The 19,259-nt window shown below is 42.3% G+C and overlaps 1 protein-coding gene across 12 annotated transcripts in view; it reads right to left on the reverse strand.

Annotated features, from left to right (window-relative positions):
• DMD (dystrophin) overlaps positions 1 to 19,259 on the reverse strand; it is a 3,641,189-nt gene that overhangs the window by 2,021,751 nt on the left and 1,600,179 nt on the right. The window lies entirely within an intron of this gene.

Consider the following 19,259-nt stretch of genomic DNA (forward strand, 5'->3'; position numbering starts at 1 on the left):
GAGCAGGCCTCAGATTTCACTTCCCCCGCCTAATTTTTCTGGGTCGTACCTCAGTGGTTTTGGCAGTTGCCTTTTAGCTCCCAAATAGGTTACGCTGGTTCCTCAGCAGTATCCCTGGGCCCCTGCTTATGTTTCCCCCTCATCATGGCTACCGGCCTATAGCATTGCAGATGCCCGTTGTGCAGGGCTGCCCCTTCTGCCAGCGTGTCTTCCCCTCCATTTGTGTCACCCACCCTGCCGCTGCCCGCTGCCCCTCCTCCGGGTTCCGGTGGTGTGTTGTCCCCCCTTCCGCCTTTGCCTTCTGTTGCTAGTGCTGATACACAGGCCATAAATTCTGTTGTTGTCCCCCCTGAGTCTTCTGTACAGGTGTCGGCAAGTCCAGCAGGGTTGGTGTCTATACGGGAGGCATTTGATATGCCGGCTGTTGGGATCCAACGCTCACCATACCGATGCCGGAATCATGACAGCTGGCAACTATTCTCCCTCTTGGGGTGTCCACGACACCCCTGGAGGGAGAATAAATAGCATGGCGTGCATAGTGCACCACCATGCCTGCAGCATGGCTCTTTTGCCCTCACCCCACTGCCTGCATGCCGGCGGTCTGAATCCTGGAACTGGGATGCTGGGCGCTGGGGTCCCAAGCGCTGGCATAACATACTACACTCAGTGTCTACAATGCGGAGGAGTTTGAGATTAAGGAGGGATCCGGCTTCAGTGCCGGCTGAAGACATGCCGCTGGGATTGATGGCAGTTGGGGCAGCTGATGAGGTTCTGGGTCCTTCAGTCATGGGTGAGCATGCTGTTGTTTCTCCTTGCTCCTCTAGCACTTCTTCTAGCTCTTGTAGTAGTGTTTCCTCTGGTTCTCCCAGGCCCAAGCGTAAGTTGGTTAGGCTTATTGCACATCGCGTATCGAAAGAATTGAGGAATGACAGGGTGCCAGAAGCCGCGGTTCCCTCCGATCCCCGCTTTTCACAGAAACAATGCATTGTGCCAATACAGTGGCTACCAGAGGCATTAGGAAGAGGATGAGGGAAAATATTAAAAGGGGCAAGTATGTGGACATGTTCACCTTTATGGGTGACATGCGTCAGGGCTTTGATAAGGCTAAGAAGATGGGTGGCATAAGGGAAAACGCCTTCTGCAATTTCCATCAATGGTTGCGGGTTTTCTTAATTTTTTTGTCTTGTTATACTGAGTCCAGGCCAGCAGAATATCCCAATGTTATAAAGTACCTGTTCTTGGTTCATGAGATGTATTTGAAATCCAAGGCTTACGCTTGAAGGGAATATGATGAAAAATGTAGTCGTAATCAAGACGCCAACTCTGTTTTGTCCATGGGATTCAAAGACGTGGAGGTTTGGCTGGAGGTTACCCAGCAGGTCAGGCCCCCATGGAGGTCCAGGGCAAATAGCTGTTTGTCTCTGACATTTCTGGTTTAAGCTAGGTGGCAAAAGGCAATTGTTTCGCATACAATGAGGGCAAGTGCAGCAGGGGCCTTAATTGTCATTTTTGCCACTCATTTTTGCGGGGACGGTCACGTATCCAAGGACTGTGAGCAGAAAGTCCTCCAATCCAGCCGAGGCCAGCGGAGGTAACAAGTAAGGCCCATTCCCCAGTTATGGTCAGGGAACTGGACAGGTGGCTTAGTTTGAATCCCGACAGGGCAGCTGCTCAGTTTTTACTAAATGGTTTTAGTTTCGGTTTTCGCATGCCCATTTCGGATTCCGTGCACGTGGTTGCCCACAGGAATTTGAAATCAGCTTGCTATTTCCCGCATGTGGTTAGACAGAAGGTTGAGGTGGAGATTCGCACGTGCGGCCCTTACTCTTTTCCCCCTGCCCACCTTGTGCATCTCCCTATTTGAGGTTGTGCCCAAGAGGACTCCGGGCAAGTTTGCCTTATCCAGCATTTGTCTCATCCACATGGGGGATCAGTGAATGATGCAATTCCCGAATCGATTTGCAGAGTGCGTTATCAATCTTTTGATGAGGCTCTGCATTTGGTTCCTGACTGCAGTCCAGGTGCCCTTTTGGCTAAACTGGACATTGAGTACGCTTTTCGCCTGCTCCCCTTACACCCGGATTCACTGAGGTTCCTGGGTTTCAGATTAGGTAACAGATTGTTCTGTCTCTTGTGCCTATTTTGAGAGATTCAGCACTTTCTTACATTGGTGCAGCCATGCCCCCTTCAGCCACCCATCTGTTGTCCACTACCTGGATGACTTTCTCTTAATGGGCCCAAGAGAGAGTTTGGTTTGTGGGGACATGTTGTATTCAGCTAGGTCATTGTTTGAAGTCCTGGGGGTTCCTGATGCCCCGGATAAAATCAAGGGCCCAACAAGTTGCCCTAGTTATTCAGGGATTGAAATAGAGACGGTGGCTGGTTGCTGTCACCTCCCCATGGACAAGGTGCAGATGCTTCTAGGGCTGATTGAGTACTGTGTGAGCAAGCACAAGGTCCGGCTTAAACAGGTTCAATCTTTGTTGGGCTCTTTCAATTTTGCATGCAGAATCATCCCCATGGGGGAGGTTTGCCGGAAACTTAACCATGCTATGGCAGGGAGATGGTCAGGCAGCATCACACCATTTACCTCTCCCATGAGATCAGAGATGATTTGCAGGTTTGGTCTTCATTCCTGGTTTCTTTTAACCGGGAGGTATTGTGGCCATCTCAGCATTGTTTCAACAGCTGCCTTCAGCTGTCCACAGATGCATCAGGCAGTTTCGGTTTTGGGGCCTTTTCGCTAATGAATGGTGTGCTGCTTCCTGGCCTGCATCTTGGGTCTCCGGTGGTTTTACTAGGAACCTTCTCTTGGTGGAACTGTTTCCAATCATTGTGGCTTTGGAATTGTGGGCTTCCAGGTTTTTGGATTGGAACATTTCATTCCGCTGCGACAACATGGGGTGGATCCTGCTATTAACAATAAGCGTTCCTCCTCCCCCCAAGACTGGTGCATTTTGCATCATTTGGTCCTCAAATGCTTAAGGCACAACATCACTTTCAGGGCACACAACATCCCTGGCATCGACAAATGTATAGCGGATGCTTGGTCTCGATTCCAATTTGATAAGTTCTGTGAGTTGGTGCCAGGGGTGGCGACTGAAAGTTTACAGTGCCTGCCTTATATCTTGCAGATTATCGAGCCAGGTTAGCTGCTTTGGCCAGGAAAGCTTTAACTCCTTCCACTATTAGGGCATATGACATGGCCTGGTGTGATTGGATGATATTTCTGAGTAGGTATGGTCAAGTGGGTAAGTCCTCTGAAGACTGTTGATGGCTTTTGTATGGAGCCATTATAAGGAGGGTAGGTCTAGGGAGGCCATGGCTTCTGCCCTTGCGGGCATTTCATTCCATGCTAGAGTCTGCCATCAGGCAGCCCCCATCAGGTCTTTTGTTCTTTCCAAGGCCCTTTAGGGTTGGGCTAAGGAAAGTCCAGTGCCAGTGGACTCTCGTAGGCCTATCAATTTGCAGCTTTGTTAGGTGTGCTACCAAGCGTGGCTGAGTCCAATTTTGAGGTTCATCTCTTTAGGTTAGATCTCATGCTGGATTTCATTGGGGCTTTTAGGATTAGCAAGCTGGTGGTGAGTAGTAAGTTGTCACTGGACTCTGGCCTGCTCTTTAGTAAAGTTCTGTTGCAGGATGACCTGATGCTATGCAAAATTGCACGTTATAAGATGGATCAGGCTGGCCGGGGTCGCTGGTTGTCCCATATGGCGCAGGAGAATAAGGATATTTGCCCATTATACTTAGCGAGAGAGTATTTAAAGTTGTAGCCACAGAGGGGCAGTCAATTTCTGTTGCATGCCCTCACTGGTCCTCTTACCAAGTTTCAGTTTGCTGCAGTGTTGTGGCACTGTTTGGTGGCTTTGGGTTTGCAGTGTGAGGATTTTGGTAACCATTCCTTTCAGATTGGGGCTACACATGCTGCAATGGCAAGATCTTCAGCGGCAGTGATTCAAGAGCTGGGCCGCTGGAAATCTGCTTCATATAAGTCTTACATACGTTTGGATAAGGTTTAGTTGCGCCTGTTGCGCTAACCCAAAAACTATGTTTACCCGTCAGTTTTTGAACGAATAACATTCAGGAATTGAGGGTGATTTTAAAAATTTTCCTCCGAGGGGGCCTAATTACAATTGGCAAACTTAAGGTCGATGAGAGTTTTTTTGAGTTTTCTCCTTCACATGTTTTTTTTTGTTTTATTTACTGTTATATTGTGTTCTTCAAGTTTGTTTCAGTCGCTGATGTTAGGGTTTTTTATTTTGCAGCTGTCGCCGATACATTGGAACAAGTATGGCTGGTTGGCCATTCTTATATTTTTTGGGTGGCAAGGAATCCCATGGCATGTAGGTCAGATGAAGTTTTGGGCGCAGGATCGTCCGTTAGTTAGGTGTTTGAGGTTTCAGGTGGGGCGATTTGTTGAGGCTTCTTTTCAACTATGAGCAGAGATGGGGTCGCTCTGATTGGATTGTCATTCACCTGGGCAGCAATGATATGGGTTGCATTAAAGGCAGCAACCTTATATTGTCAGTTAAGTAATGTTTAGTGGCTTTGCGCAGTCATTGGCCGGATGTCCATTTTGTTTGGTCTGAGATGGTGCCCCGTTTCCATTGGAGAGGAGCTGTGCATTTCTCAGCCATTGAGAAGGTATGCAAGAAGGTTAACTCCACTATTTAATTGTTTGTCACAGCTTTGGGTGGGGTAGTGGTAAAGCACCCTTTGCTGGTGCTACATAACAGGCAGTTCTATAAGGATGATGGTGTTCATCTTTCCCCTGCAATTGTTAGCATTTTCCTAGTGAGCATTTTTGTTTTTTTCATTATCCCAGAAAAATATTAAGTTGTTTCTGTTGTTTGGATGGTGGTGGCGGTTTAGTTAAACCTTGTTGTGGCAGGAAGTCACTACCAGCCAGCAGTCAGCTAGGCATAAGTGGTCATTGTAGGGCACCCTCTTTTAGAAAGATGGTGAGTGTGTCCTTACCCTGCGGGTGAACAATGGACGTTCCCCTGCGGAAACATCAGTATTTGCCAGAGTTAAGGGTGGTGAGTCCTGCACAATGTGGGTTATGCATGTAGAAGGTGGTTTTTGTTTAGTCCCCTCCTCAGTTCTGTTGGTACAAGTGTAAGTGACTGGAGCTGGCGTCTGGTAGCGCCTTTTCCTTTGCCATCCTCCAACATAAAAAATCTAGTTTAACAATCAGGTCAGCTATCAATAAATACTGTCTGACCTTTAAATCTAGCTATTGATGTCTGTGTAGTTATTTATAGTGGTAAGTTACTGTAGCTTAAAGGAAAAGATTTAAGTTTATCACAATAAAATTATGTGCGACTTATGGTTTTCAAGTGATTATATAGCACAGCATATTCCGTTCTGCTTTTACAATTGTATACCCACGGTAATAGAACTGGGCAACAACAGACAGATGCAGAGGTAAGAAGGCCGTGCTCACAAGCTCACAACTTATATGAAATTTGGAAATAGGTATTGATATACAAGGATAGGTGCAACCTAATGCATAATGGTCCAGCCAAATTGCAAAGGTCCTTGGTGGGCTGTATGATATAGTCACATAGCAATGTGGCCAAGGGCCCGGAGGATGTTAAAGTGAAAAAAAAAGAAAATAAGTAAGGCTATGTGTGGACAATACAGAGGGATGTAATTATTTAGGAAAGCTTATGAAGGTTACGACTTAAATGTAAAGAATGAAAAGTTTTGGGTGTGTAATAAGCTTGAAGAGAGATAAAGGCCCTCATTCCGAGTTGTTCGCTCGGAGATTTTCATCGCATCGCAGTGAGAATTCTCTTAGTGCGCATGCGCAATGTTCGCACTGCGACTGCGCCAAGTAACTTTACTATGATGAAAGTAAGTTTACTCACGGCATTTTCATCGCTCCGACGTTCGCATTGTGATTGACAGGAAATGGGTGTTACTGGGCGGATGCACGGCGTTTTAGGGGCGTGTGGCTGGAAACGCTACCGTTTCCGGAAAAAACGCAGGAGTGGCCGGAGAAACGGTGGGAGTGCCTGGGCGAACGCTGGGTGTGTTTATGACGTCAGCCAGGAACGAAAAGCACTGAACTGATCGCACAGGCAGAGTAAGTCTGAAGCTACTCAGAAACTGCTAACTCGTTTGTAATCGCAATATTGCGCGTACGTCGGTCGCAATTTTAAGAAGCTAAGATTCACTCCCAGTAGGCGGCGGCTTAGCGTGTGTAACTCTGCTACATTCGCCTTGCGAGCGAACAACTCGGAATGAGGGCCAAAGTGTAGTGAGATAAAGTACCAACCAACCAGCAGCCTGTAACATGGCAGTTAAGAGCTGATTGGTTCGTACTTTATTTATCTCTCTCCAAGGCTTAGTAAATAGAACCCTGTGTCTTAGATTCAGGTGAAAATAAAGTACTATATATTTTTTTAATTTACTTTATCTATCTATCTATCTATCTATCTATCTATCTATCTATCTATCTATCTATCTATCTGAAATCACCTTCAGTTGAGGCTGAATATCGTACCCACAAAGGTGCTTAACAAGAGATCCTTTTACCCAGCTTGTGAGTTCCTACAGCAAAGCCTAAAATATACAAGCCAATCTTATAAAAGATATCGCTGGTCATTTATTTCAGTCAGGAAGAGAAATGTTTGCCTGTGTGCGTGAGTGTTTTCCAATAACACAACATAAGTTTTTACTATAATTTGCGCACTAATCACACAAAACTGTTTATTCTCAAGTTACATGTCAGCAATTCTTACCCTGCTTCCCACCTGCACTCCTTCCTTATAAAATTAAACTGCTCTTACTGTACATTAGATTTCATATGCACAAACAGCGTTGTGCTACTTCTCACACAGACAAGGAATGCCTTAGATCATTTAAGTAACATCTGGATTATATATTATGGAAAATAGAAAATGTATTTAAAATCTCATAGTTTTTTATGTTTTATTATTATAATCTCATGTAGTTTAACTGAATCCATTCATTTGGCAATGTTACTGGTCACAGATGAAGATGTCAGCAGAACATTAGAGCAAATCAAGCCCCATAGCAGCATGATGAAGGGGCCACAGCTCCATTGCTTCTAGGAGATACCTCTCCGCAGCATTTGTACAATTTATGTCCCATAGTAGTGCCTTAGTTATTTTATGCCCTAGAGTAAGGCCCTTGTTAATGTTATGCCACATAGTAATGCTCTAGTTATTGTTATGCCCCTTAGTATTACCCTAGTTATTTTAATGCCCCATTGTAGTGCCCTAGTTAATATTATGCCCAACAGTAGTGCTCTAGTTAATGTTATGCCCCATAATAGTGCCCTAGTTAATGTCAGGCCCCATAGTAGTGCCCTAGTTAATATTATGCCCAACAGTAATGCTCTAGTTAATGTTATGCCCCGTAGTAGTGCCCTAGTTAATGTAATTCCCAATAGTAGTGCCCTAGTTATTTTTATGCACCATAGTAGTGACTTAGTTATTTGTTTCCTTTCAGTTTTCACTTTATTTGCAATAGCAACACTTCAAGTCCTCTATTCCTATTGGCTGCATTTGAGTCTTACATGAAAGCAAAGTAAAGCATTTCAGAGTTTGACTATGTAGGTTTACATCACTCCTCCTGCAGCCTTTGTCCAACTTTGGAATCTGACACTGTGGACATGAACAGTGTCAGATTCTTTGGAGGAGTCTTTTGAAACTGTGAAAGTCTCCTCTGATATTCCCAGGATGTAACTTGCAGAGACAACAGTTAGTGACTTAAACTTAGTATAAGTGACCCACCAGAGATGAGGTCACCTAGACGCTGGGTGGTGGGATGGTATCAGCACTATATTTTATCTTTGTGTAACTACAAGTCTCAGCAGGATATAAACTCTTACTATATGCGTAATTAAGGTGTGCAGTCCAGGATCCTCCTTTCCCAGGTACTTAATTCTGACACCAAATTTTATGCCTGACCCTAACACATAACATTTTAATCATATCAACATTATGATATCAATGTCATGGTGTCGACCTTATAACTGTGACTGTCAACATAATAACTACACCCCATTCTCGGAGAACAGTATCCTGGTGCCACATATTGACATTGGGATATGCTAACAAGGAAAAATAACAATTGGTGCTAATAAGTACCAAACAAAAAAATTAAATTTTGAACATTTATTGCTGCTGCTAAAGTTTGTGTAAACTGTCTACCAAACAAAAAGTATAAATACACAATTAACAGCTCCCATTGGCATATCTGAACCCATATAATTACACTTAAATCCTTTGGAGTCCCGCAGTGCTGCAGTCAGAAATCACTGGGAAAATGGCACGACTGGCATTTTCCCAGTGGTGTGCGCATGCGCAAAGGGATGTTCACCAGGAACAAGGTGGAGACCTACATATGCACAGTAGACTCTGGCACAAAGCACATGAGACCTCTCCTCTCTTAATCCACCCTGTGTGTAACAACATTAATTTTCTACTAAAATATGTCTTCATCTCGGAAAACAGTCTAAAACTTAAATATATTAAGATATTGTATTGATAATAATCACATTTTCTTAATGAAACATCATAAATGTTACTTAAAAATATAGTCAATGTATTTTAGTTGTTCATAAGTTCATCCCAGTATTCATTCATATACACTGGTACCGAGAGTGAGGGCGAATACCTGGACTCAGATCTCCCAGTGTTCAGGATTGGTGGGAGGCATATCTGCACCTCTGCTGTGCTGTGGCCATGTCCCTATAGATTTGCAGCAGGCTGCAACATATAAAGTACATTTAAGAGATTTTGGTAGTTGCGCACCCTCCCATGGTCACATGCCCCCACAGCACCTGGGCCTGCCAGAAGTCTTAGTGGGATGCAGTCATAGGAGGGAATTCAATTGTTTTATTGTGCCCGATCACCTATCTAAAGTGACGGGAGATCACATGGCAATATTCAATTGCCCCTACTTATGGAGCTGATCCCACCCATTAGAGACCGGGTTAGGAGCACAAAGCACCTAAACCTGACTAAACTAATAGGTGCAAGTGTGAAAAGAACCATTTGGGCACCTAAACGGGTATCTTTATGTGCATTTCAGCTCACCATCTACAGGGGTAGCAAGCTGAAATGAACTTTTCGCACCTGTCTGCAGCAACATTTAAATAGCTACCGGAGATTGCTCGTGGGTGCTGGCACCCACGATAACATTTGAATCCGACCCATAATGTCTACATTTACATGTCGACTTGTCAGCCCCACAATATCAGCAGTTGGACATCGGCATCTGCAGATTGTCAGCATGTTCACAATGGGCCTGATTCAGATTAGGATGTTTGGTTGCACTACGCAATCACATTGTCAGCGATTGACGGTCTAATGTCTTTTGAAGGCAGAGAGGAGGTGGTGATGGTCTTTGTTTCTCGAATAGGAGGCATGTTGCCACTGTTGTGGGGGAGAGAGGAGGCTAAGATCTCAGTCAAAGGAAATTTCCTGGACTCTTGGTAGGGCTTGTGGCAATATGCTTGCACAACCCCATGGTCGCGCAGCCGGCTGATGGTGCCGGAGATGAACAATGTTGCCTATCTGACTCCAGGGCTGCACTAAGAGAGATAATCATACTAAGAAGGAAAAGTGAGGACGTGTACAGGACCTACTTCCTTCCTGTTATTACAAATTGGGACTCATAAACTACAGGGATAAAATAGGCCATTGCTAAAGGAAGACAGCAATTAGGACTGCATACAGGCCCTTTACCTGGACTGGGTACAGATATAGAGACCACCCAATCTAAAATTAACATGTATCAAGCCTGGAATAACAGGCCAACCAAAAGGTGACACCAATAAAGGAATTATGAAACTTTTGAAGCCCCTTAATGATATTGAACACCTCTGATGAAGTATGTGTTGACAAAACATGTTGGGTGATATATTGTTTGAGAATACATTGAAACAAGAAGCTAACTCTCTAAAGTTTGCCTGTATTAGGGCAATTTTATATACTATAAGAAGCTGTAATATATTATATTACATTTTACTGTACAAAATAAACTGCTATATATTTTAATTCAATTATATTGGGTTTTACTCAATGATATGTATGACATCCTCATCATTAGCATACAAGATGTTTATACAATAAATGTGTTAAAAAATAGGCACCCCCTGAGAAACATTAACTCAATACAAAATATTATTTATTTAAAAAATATTCATAATGCAAAGAAAAAAAAATTGCATTATAATCAAATCTTGCCATGATAGGTATAGTACAGGTTGAGTATCCCTTATCCAAAACGCTTGGGACCAGAAGTATTTTGGATATCAATTTTTTCTGTATTTTGGAATAATTGCATAATATAATGAGATACCATAGTGATGGGACCTAAGTCTAATCACAGAGTGCATTTATGTTTTATATACACCTTATACACACACAGCCTGAAGGTCATTTAATGCAATATTTTTAATAACTTTGTGTATTAAACAAAGTTTGTGTACATTGAGCCATTAGAAAACAAAGGTTTAATTAACTCACTCTCAATCAAATCAATCCGTATTTCGGATTATTTGGATATGGGATACTCAACCTGTAGCACATTTATGGGCCTAACTCATGTTTGTATGCAAATGCAATTGCAATTGTGATTCTTTAGGCTATGGAACTGTTAATGTTAGCAAGTGAGGCTGCCTCCCCGAAATAAAAAGAGATGCCCAACGGAGCCATCACAAACTCATTTAAAATTGTGTACAAATTTGCACCCTATACTTAAAAATGAGGAACATCGAGGTTAAGGGTAAGTCTATGACTATGCAGACTGGACATAGCAGTAGCAATGTAGGCATCATGTTTTTGTCCGTGCAAGCTTTGAGCTGATGGCAGGTACATGCCCTGAAAATGGCCAAGACACGCTTGTGTTTGTCCAACCACTCCCTGTTAACACCTCCAAATGCAGACTTTGGGCCAGATGTAATGGCTTGCGAGACAGCCGGAGCTCAGAGACTCTGGCTGAACTTGTACATTTTTTTAAAGCAGAAAATGTTTACAAGGCAAAACCAACCAGGTTTTGCCTTGTAAATGTTTAATGCTTTAAAAAAAACATACAAGTTCGGCCAGAGTCTCAGAGCTCTGGTCGTCTCGCAAACCATTATATTCAGCCCTTCATGTCAATCTCTTCTCCATGAAATCTTCATTGAGATTGAGATTGTATCAGCACCTTTGATGCATGCACAGTACAATCACAGCACATGCACAGTCTACTGAAAATCGCTCAGTTGTGTTAACATTGGCCATTGTGAACAAACATGGACTAGGCCCCAAGACAATACCAAACATGATGCACTTTGATGCATCTCTTTTGCAGCAAAACACTCATGGATTTATTCCACCACACTGACAACTACGCACTGGCATTCCCTCGAGGTAGAGGAAATGCTATCAAGTAGTACACACAGTTTAAGAATAGTTTCTTTACCTCATTTTGGAGATGCTGGCAGGAGAGCAGCATTGAGAATAATCATGCTTTCTACAATCAATAAGCTGAATTATTTATCGGGATCACAAAAACAAACTGATTACATGCAACTGAGAAGGAAAGGTATAGAAACAGCTCATTAATAACTATGCCATTCACAATATCTCACACCAACAGATATAGCTAAATGATTATTTACTGATGTATAAACAATGGCAAGCAGTCATATAACATTTTGTAGCATCTACTATCGCCAGACAAATTATATCTACATTCTGGTTGCTATGGTTTACTGCATATGTGCTCAATCTTTTTTTTTTTCTAAAAGTTCATGAAGTTTGGAAGCCTATGAAGAGCTTCCAATCACTTTCCACATTGTATTCAGAATACCCCTTCCATGAATACTTGATGAGGAAGTATCTATTTAGAGAGTCAAATAACTTTCAAGATACTAATATGCAAAGTCTCTAGCTACAGATCCCTGTGGTATTCTTTCATTTGTGCACAAATTGAGAAACCAAATTGTATTCATTTCAGCATAGGAATGGGTGAGTTATTCTCTCTAGTAATTAGTTCTTTCACTATGTAAAGAAATGAAAGTTGAATGCAAATAAACAAAATACCCAAGATCTAAGCCATATTGGGAGACAAACAAGTCCTACTTTATAAAATGTCATTATGTACACTAATTACATGACATTTGTCACAGGTGCAGCATTAACATACCTGACATACTGTAGATGTGGAATCCAGTCCATGTATTCAGTTTGATCAAGTATGAACAACAGCAAGCATTATTGCAGACACCTGTAGCTTGCTATTTAAATGGTTTCAGGCACAAGAGACAGGGCTCCTGACGGTGAACAAGTCACCCAGGTTATAGGTCAGCGGATGTGGCTACTGTTAAGAGTCCTAGATCAATGGTCTCTTGGAAATTTACACTCTTTATGCTAAGAACTGCTGTAAACTATTCTGTAACCTGTGACTAGCTGGTAAATGCTAATGTTTATTTGCCAATTGCCTACCTGCAGAAAAGCTGTTGAAAATAAACCTGCATTGTGATCCTTGTCACATATGGCGATGAAACAAGGACACTTTTTGCTGGTTGTTGCTATGCAGCAAAGAGTTTTGGAAGGTGACTGGCTCTATCCACAGTGGCAGCCAAAAGTGTTGAAGGATGCTACCCGCCAAGGACATACGGTGAGGTAAACGGCTTAGGAGGAACTGGCTTGTACCAGAACCAGATTTACACACAATATATAAGTCAAAGGATTCATGTTGGCATTATATACAGGTGCAGCAGAATAAACTGCTAAAAATTTGGTGAGTTTTAATGAGCGATATGTAGATAAGATAGGCAGGGGAGGCACTGCTTAACCTGCCATAGACTTTTTGCTCCAGAGTTTTGACTTTAAAAAGGATTAAAATAATACAAAGAAGATATTTCTAATATATTCTTTATATTTTTCATATACTTTATATAGTCAGAACTCTGGAGTATAAAGTTAGTATGACAGGAAAGGCTCTGCCTTACCTTACTGCATGTCACTGCTACCTGCTGTACTGTGACTTGGTGAGACTGAGCCACACTGACCACAGCTGGGTAAATGAGCCGGGCTTGCCGGCCATTAAACAGCAATTGTTCACAGTTTATGATGGTATATGTAAATTAGAGACCAAGAAAGGCTATATGGTGTGTTTACTTATGGCAGTGTGGTCAGTAGAAGTGAAGCACACACAAAGATAACTGTTATTTTTCACTTGGCTGTTTAAACTGGCTTGCCAGAAAGATTTGGTAAAGCATGCTAAGTTTGTTCATAAAGCTGAATCACTGTGTAAAATGTAGGGAGTTTGGTAAAGGTTTGCTGATATGGCTAATGGTCAGCAAACCTTAATACAGGGCAAGCAAAACCCAGCTCCAGTTGATGCATGAGGAGCTGGTGGAAATAAGGAAAGATGGACAGGAGCAAGAGGTAGTGCAGAAAATTACACTATCAGATGATATAGAAGCATTTTTGTGCACCTTTTATGTCTTAGTTATTGAAAGATCTGTGCTATCTGTTGGGGGTTAAGAGAAGTAACACCCCAGTGTATCATCCACAAACAGGTGGACTAGAGGAACGCTTTAACCAAACACTTAAGCAGATGATAAGGCAAGCAATATTCCAGGATAAGAGAGATTGGGACCAGCTCTTGCTTATCTAATGTTTGCAATTCAATAGGTACTCCAGTCATCTACAAGGTTTAACCCCTTTGAGTTCCTTTATGGTAGGCAACCTAGAGAAATTCTAGATCTCTTAAAGGAAGGGTGGAACCAACAACCATTCCAAGATCCTAATACAGTTCAATTTGTGTCTCAACTGTATGGCCGCTTAAGACAAATTGAGCCACTTGTAAAGCAACAAATGAATTTGGCTCAGCAACGTCAAAAGCGCAATTATGTTGTTACAGCAGTGAACCACTTTTTCAAGCCAGGGGACAAGTGTTTGGTTCCCACCCCTGAAAGTAAGCTTTTTCAAGCCAGGGGACAAGGCTTTGGTTCCCACCCCTGAAAGTAAGCTGTATGCTTATTGACAGGGTCGTGATCTTAGTGGAAATAGGGCCTGTTATTTATAAAGAAGATAGAAGGAAACAAGTACAAATTTACCATGTTAATTTATTAAAACCCTGGAAGGGAAGTACCAGCCAACCTTCTCTACTGGCCATAAAACCTTTCGATTGTAAGGTTCCTATTCAAGCCTCATTAAGGGGGTCATGTCTACCTGTTTGCAAGCAGCGTTTTTTTCACTGCGGTGCAAACATGTGCGGAATGCGCATGCGTGGCGCATGCTGTGCGCATGCATGACGTTGCCCGGTGACAGGGATCACCGGGTTATGTCGCGGCTACCGACGGAAGCGGTCGCAGCGCAAACGCTAAGAAGATTGAAAGGAAGGAGGCATGGATGGGCGGATCCGGATGTTGTAGAGCGTTTTCGGGGAGTGGTGAGTAAAACGCAGGCATGTCCAGGACAACGGAGGGTAGAGGTGTGATGTCAAAGCCGAGCCCATCATCACTGGATCCATCGCACAGGGTAAGTATGTCCATCCCTAGTATACTTCTGCTTGCATTTTTTTTAGCTTAGCAGGGCTGCACAAGCGATCGCAGCCCTGCTAAGCTAAAATACATAAAATACACTTCACCATAGGCGTGGACTATTGATCGCAGCAGCAACTAAAAGTTGCTGGCTGCGATCAACTCGGAATGACCACCAAAGTCCCAGCCAAAAGTAGGAAGTTATAGACCTAGTAGTACAGAACCAGGATGTTTTTCTGCTATGCTGGGGAAACCCCAGGTAATACAGCATCATATTATTAAATCAACTGGCGTTGTGATAAAATAAAGGCCGTATCATATTCCTGAGGCTAAACAAGAGGTAGAGGAGATGCTGCAGCTAGGTGTTATAGAAGAGTAAAATAGTGAGTGGATCAACCTGATCGTGCTGGTACCCAAGCCTTCGGGAGCTCTAAGGGGCCTATTTATCACCACCAGGATGCGGATGACAGGTGATAAAATCGCCCAAACTCGCACTGCGATACTTGATTTCATCGCAGGGATGTTACAATTATTGCATGCAGGTACAGACCTTGCGGTCAAGCTATGTCCCTGCGATGCCTCTTTGCAACATCATCAGGGTATTTTTCATTAAAAAAACCCAATATCCTGCTGCGCATGCGCCACCCCCGCAGAAATCGCCGCCTGGTCAACTTCCCCTGTTGTGACTACCCCTGCATGCCGTGGACCCCTCCAGCAGGATAATATACTCACCTATCCTGGGAGCCAGTCCGCACTGCTTCAGGTGGCTGCCAGGTGCCAGGTCCTTCTCCTGCGCTGTGACCCCCGGTGTTGTAATGTGTGCTGCCGCTTTGCAGCATCACTTTACTGCACCAGGATCACATTGCAGCATATGGGGGACCCAGCACCCGGCAGCGCTCACCGGAGCAGCGGACACCGGATCCCTGGACAGGTGAGAATGTTTTGGGTTTTTATTTTACTTTTTTTTATTTTTACACTGTGATCAGCTTGTGTGTCCATCGGACACACAGAGCTGATCACTGAAGCCAGGTCCCCACTCAGCTTACTCTGCCAGGTGAAGAGAAAGCTGGGCAAGAGGGTGCTTATCGCAGTGCTGCCCTGTGAACTTGCCAGCCTGAGCTGGCGAGATTATCACAGGGCACACTGCGGTATTTTTTCACATTTTTTCTTTAGTAAATCTGGTCAGATCGCATTTCCCATTATAAGTATGGGGAATGCGATGTGGCTTACTAAAAAAAAAGTGAATTAAAGGGTTTGGAGCAGTTTTCCATGAAAACTGCTCCAAATGCCCTTTAATACATTCAGGTGATACTAAAATAATGTGAAAAGGGTGTGAAAATACCCTTTTTCACAATATTTTACTAAAAAATAATGTAATAAATAAGCCCCTAAGATTCTGCAGTGACTTTAGGAAACTGAATAAGGTTGATACCTACCCTATGCCTTGGTTTGACAAACTGGTAGATAACTTTGCAAAAAGCCTTACTTAACTACTCTTTACTTGACAAAAGGGTACTGGCAGATACCCTTAACCGATGCTGCCAAAGCAAAAACAGCCTGCTCTACCCCAGAAGGATTGTTCCAATATGAAGTGCTGCCTTTTGGTTTACATCAAACCCCTGCAACCTTCCAGAAAGCTATGAACAAATTGCTTTGGCCTCATCAGAAGTATGCAGCGGCTTACCTTGAAAACTCACCTTCTGAAAGTAGAGGCAGTTTTACAATCTCTACGAGCACATGGGTTTACGTCTAACCCGGAAAAGTGTGCAATAGGAACGGTAGAGGCAAAGTACTGTATGTCGTAGGAAGGGGCCAAATTAAGCACTAACACAATAAGGTAGAAGCAGTGGCAACATGGGCTAGACTGGACTGGAAGTCTCAACTCAGGACATTTCTTAGTCTAGTGGGTTACTATTGCAGGTTTATACTTGATTATGCAACCAGAGCAGCCCCACTGACTGAATGTTTAAAGAAATCTTGCCTGATAAAATTACCTGTTCTCGACCGCCTGAAGCGGATTTGCGAGATTTAAGTTTGACTTTGTGTACAGAACCTGTTTTGCAGCCACTAGACTATCGGAAACAGTTTGGGTTGCGGACTGATCTGATGCTTCTGTAACAGGGTTGGGTGCAGTCTTGTCCCAAGTGGTAGATGGTGAAGAAAAGACCATCTTATATTTACAACAGAAATTGTTATCCAGGGATCACAATTACTCCATGGTAGAACAAGATTGCTTGGCAGCTAACTGAGCAGTAGAGTCCCCACGGTATTACTTGTTAGGGAGAGAGTACTGGCTAGTTACAGATCATGCACCCCTACTGTGGATGCACACAAACTAAGAGGTGAATGCTCGTTTGACCCTCTGGTTTTCAAATTTGATTCAGTCATTCAAATTTGAGGTGCAACATCACCTTGGGAATCTCCATCTTAATGCAGATGCTCTCGCCAGGAAATGTATAACTCCTGATCCTCCAGACAACCCTATGGTGAAGCTAGTGGATGGGGAAGAGGATAAGAAGGAGTTGCTCTGGCAGGAAGGAGAGAAGAGGTGTCTTCCCAGATGCATAACAGGAATAATGGTGGGCAAACTAAATTGTTGCCTGAAGAAATGGTAGCTTCTCCAGGTTGGCTGAAACTAAGGGGTAAGGAGTGTCACAAGGACAGTATAAATATATCTGACATGGATGTGGAACAGCAGGGTGTGGAATCCAGTCCAGGTATTCAGTTTGATCATGACTGAGCAACAGCAAGCATTATTGCAGACACCTGTAGCTTGCTCTTAAAATGGTTTCAGACACAAGAGACTGGGCTCCTGATGATGAATTAGTCATTCAGGCGATAGGCCAGGAAGAGTGGCTACTGTTAGGAATCCTGGATCAATGGTCTCTGGAAAATTTACACTCTGTTTGCTAAGAACTTCTGTAAACTATTCTGCAACCTGCGACTTGTTGGTAACTGCTAATGTTCAGTTGTGAATTGCCTACATGTGGAAAAGCTGTGGAAAATAAACATGCAGTGTGCAACTTTTACCCGGTGATTCTTATTTTTGTCACACATTGTTCAAATAGTTATAGTATGTACCTAAAATTAAAACATATGTACTCACAACTATTTGGAAGCCTCTATAAAAATCTGTAGGTTTATAAACAGTTTTTCAAAACTACACATTCAATAAACTATGCCCTATACAGTCTACATCTTGGCTCTTTCTTGTTCTCTATATCTCATTAGATTGTGAGCTCCCATGTTCTAGAACAACTATAGCATTTGACTGTAATGTGTGTTCAAATTTATTTTACTTGCAGTACTTTGCAAGACATTGCTGTATTTTGCGCACCTTGTATTGTGTTTATGATTTTGGTATAGTATCTATATATCGGGTTACAGAAATGTGCTCCGTGGTATATTGTGTCAATCCATTTATTGCTGTACTATACCAGCTTTTCCCTTTTTTATTCTTGACAGCCATTTCCTGATTGGTTGTTAAGTCCCCTGAAGGAGAAACAATGCATACCCCCACTGGATATATTTGCCATGGAAACAGTTTAATAGGATGGATAGATAGTAAACAATAACAAAATGGCACAAATGTTATAGGATTCCATTGAGGGCTCACAGGACCCTTTGTTCATCACATCTATGTGTATATTTTCATCCTATTTCTTTCAAACATATAAGTCAAAGTAAAATATGAACCATTATTAAACTATCATACAAACCTCATCATTTAATGCCATTACAAAGTAATTCACCAAGGTCAATATACAATAGAAGTCTATCTATCTATCTATCTATCTATCTATCTACCTATGTGTGTGTCAAAGCAGCAGTTGCATTTACTAGAAGGACTAAGCCCACTATACAAGTTGTTTTGGCTGATGACAATACTAACAACACCAACAAAAATGCAACAGTTTCAATTTACTGTTATTTATGTGAAGAAATTTTTTTCAGTGTTATGATCTCTATGTACATTATTTTAGTATTAAAAGGGATATCATAGTACCACACTCATATTTTGCTGGCTGCCCATTATTTTAAGGTATAGGTCTATATTCCCCAAATGTCCCCTTAGAAATTTCCCTTTTTTTCATTATTGACTACAAAATAACATTTTATTATTATTATTTTACTTGGAACATTTCATTTTCTCTCATTCTCTAGATTTATATATCAATGATCTTGAAAAGCAATATATAAAATGCACGTGCAACTACATTTTAATTTGTGTTTTATCCTATTATCTTTGAATTATCTTTAGATTTTATTGTGTTTAAAACTGTGTTTACAAATAGTCCATTTATTTGTTGACATTTTACAATAACACGTCGTTTGCAATTCCACTTTCCTTTGCAGCCAGTGGAAATAAGTATGGTGGAAAGGGTAAATCTGTCTTGTCTACTAGTAACTAAGAAGCACCTATTTTATTTACTTCCACTTTTCCACTTTTTGTTTTATATATACTGTTTGAGTGAACCTCATGTTTGTATTTTTTATTGAAATGTACCTGTAAAAGTGATTACACATAAAACCTAAAAGGTTAAAAAAAAGCACCCTTATACAATTATACAGTAAGTCGAAAGAGAAGAAGAAAAACATTTTGCTTTTTCTTTTGCTCTGTATGATCTCTATAACATTTATATACTGCTGAAAATGGTCTCCCAACATTGTGCAGCAAAACAAAATCTTTATTTTCCCTTCATGTAGAGTAGGTGCAATGTGAAGCCTGATCAACCCAGCT

This window comes from Pseudophryne corroboree, chromosome 2 (genome assembly GCF_028390025.1).
Source record: "Pseudophryne corroboree isolate aPseCor3 chromosome 2, aPseCor3.hap2, whole genome shotgun sequence".
Lineage (NCBI taxonomy): Eukaryota > Metazoa > Chordata > Amphibia > Anura > Myobatrachidae > Pseudophryne > Pseudophryne corroboree.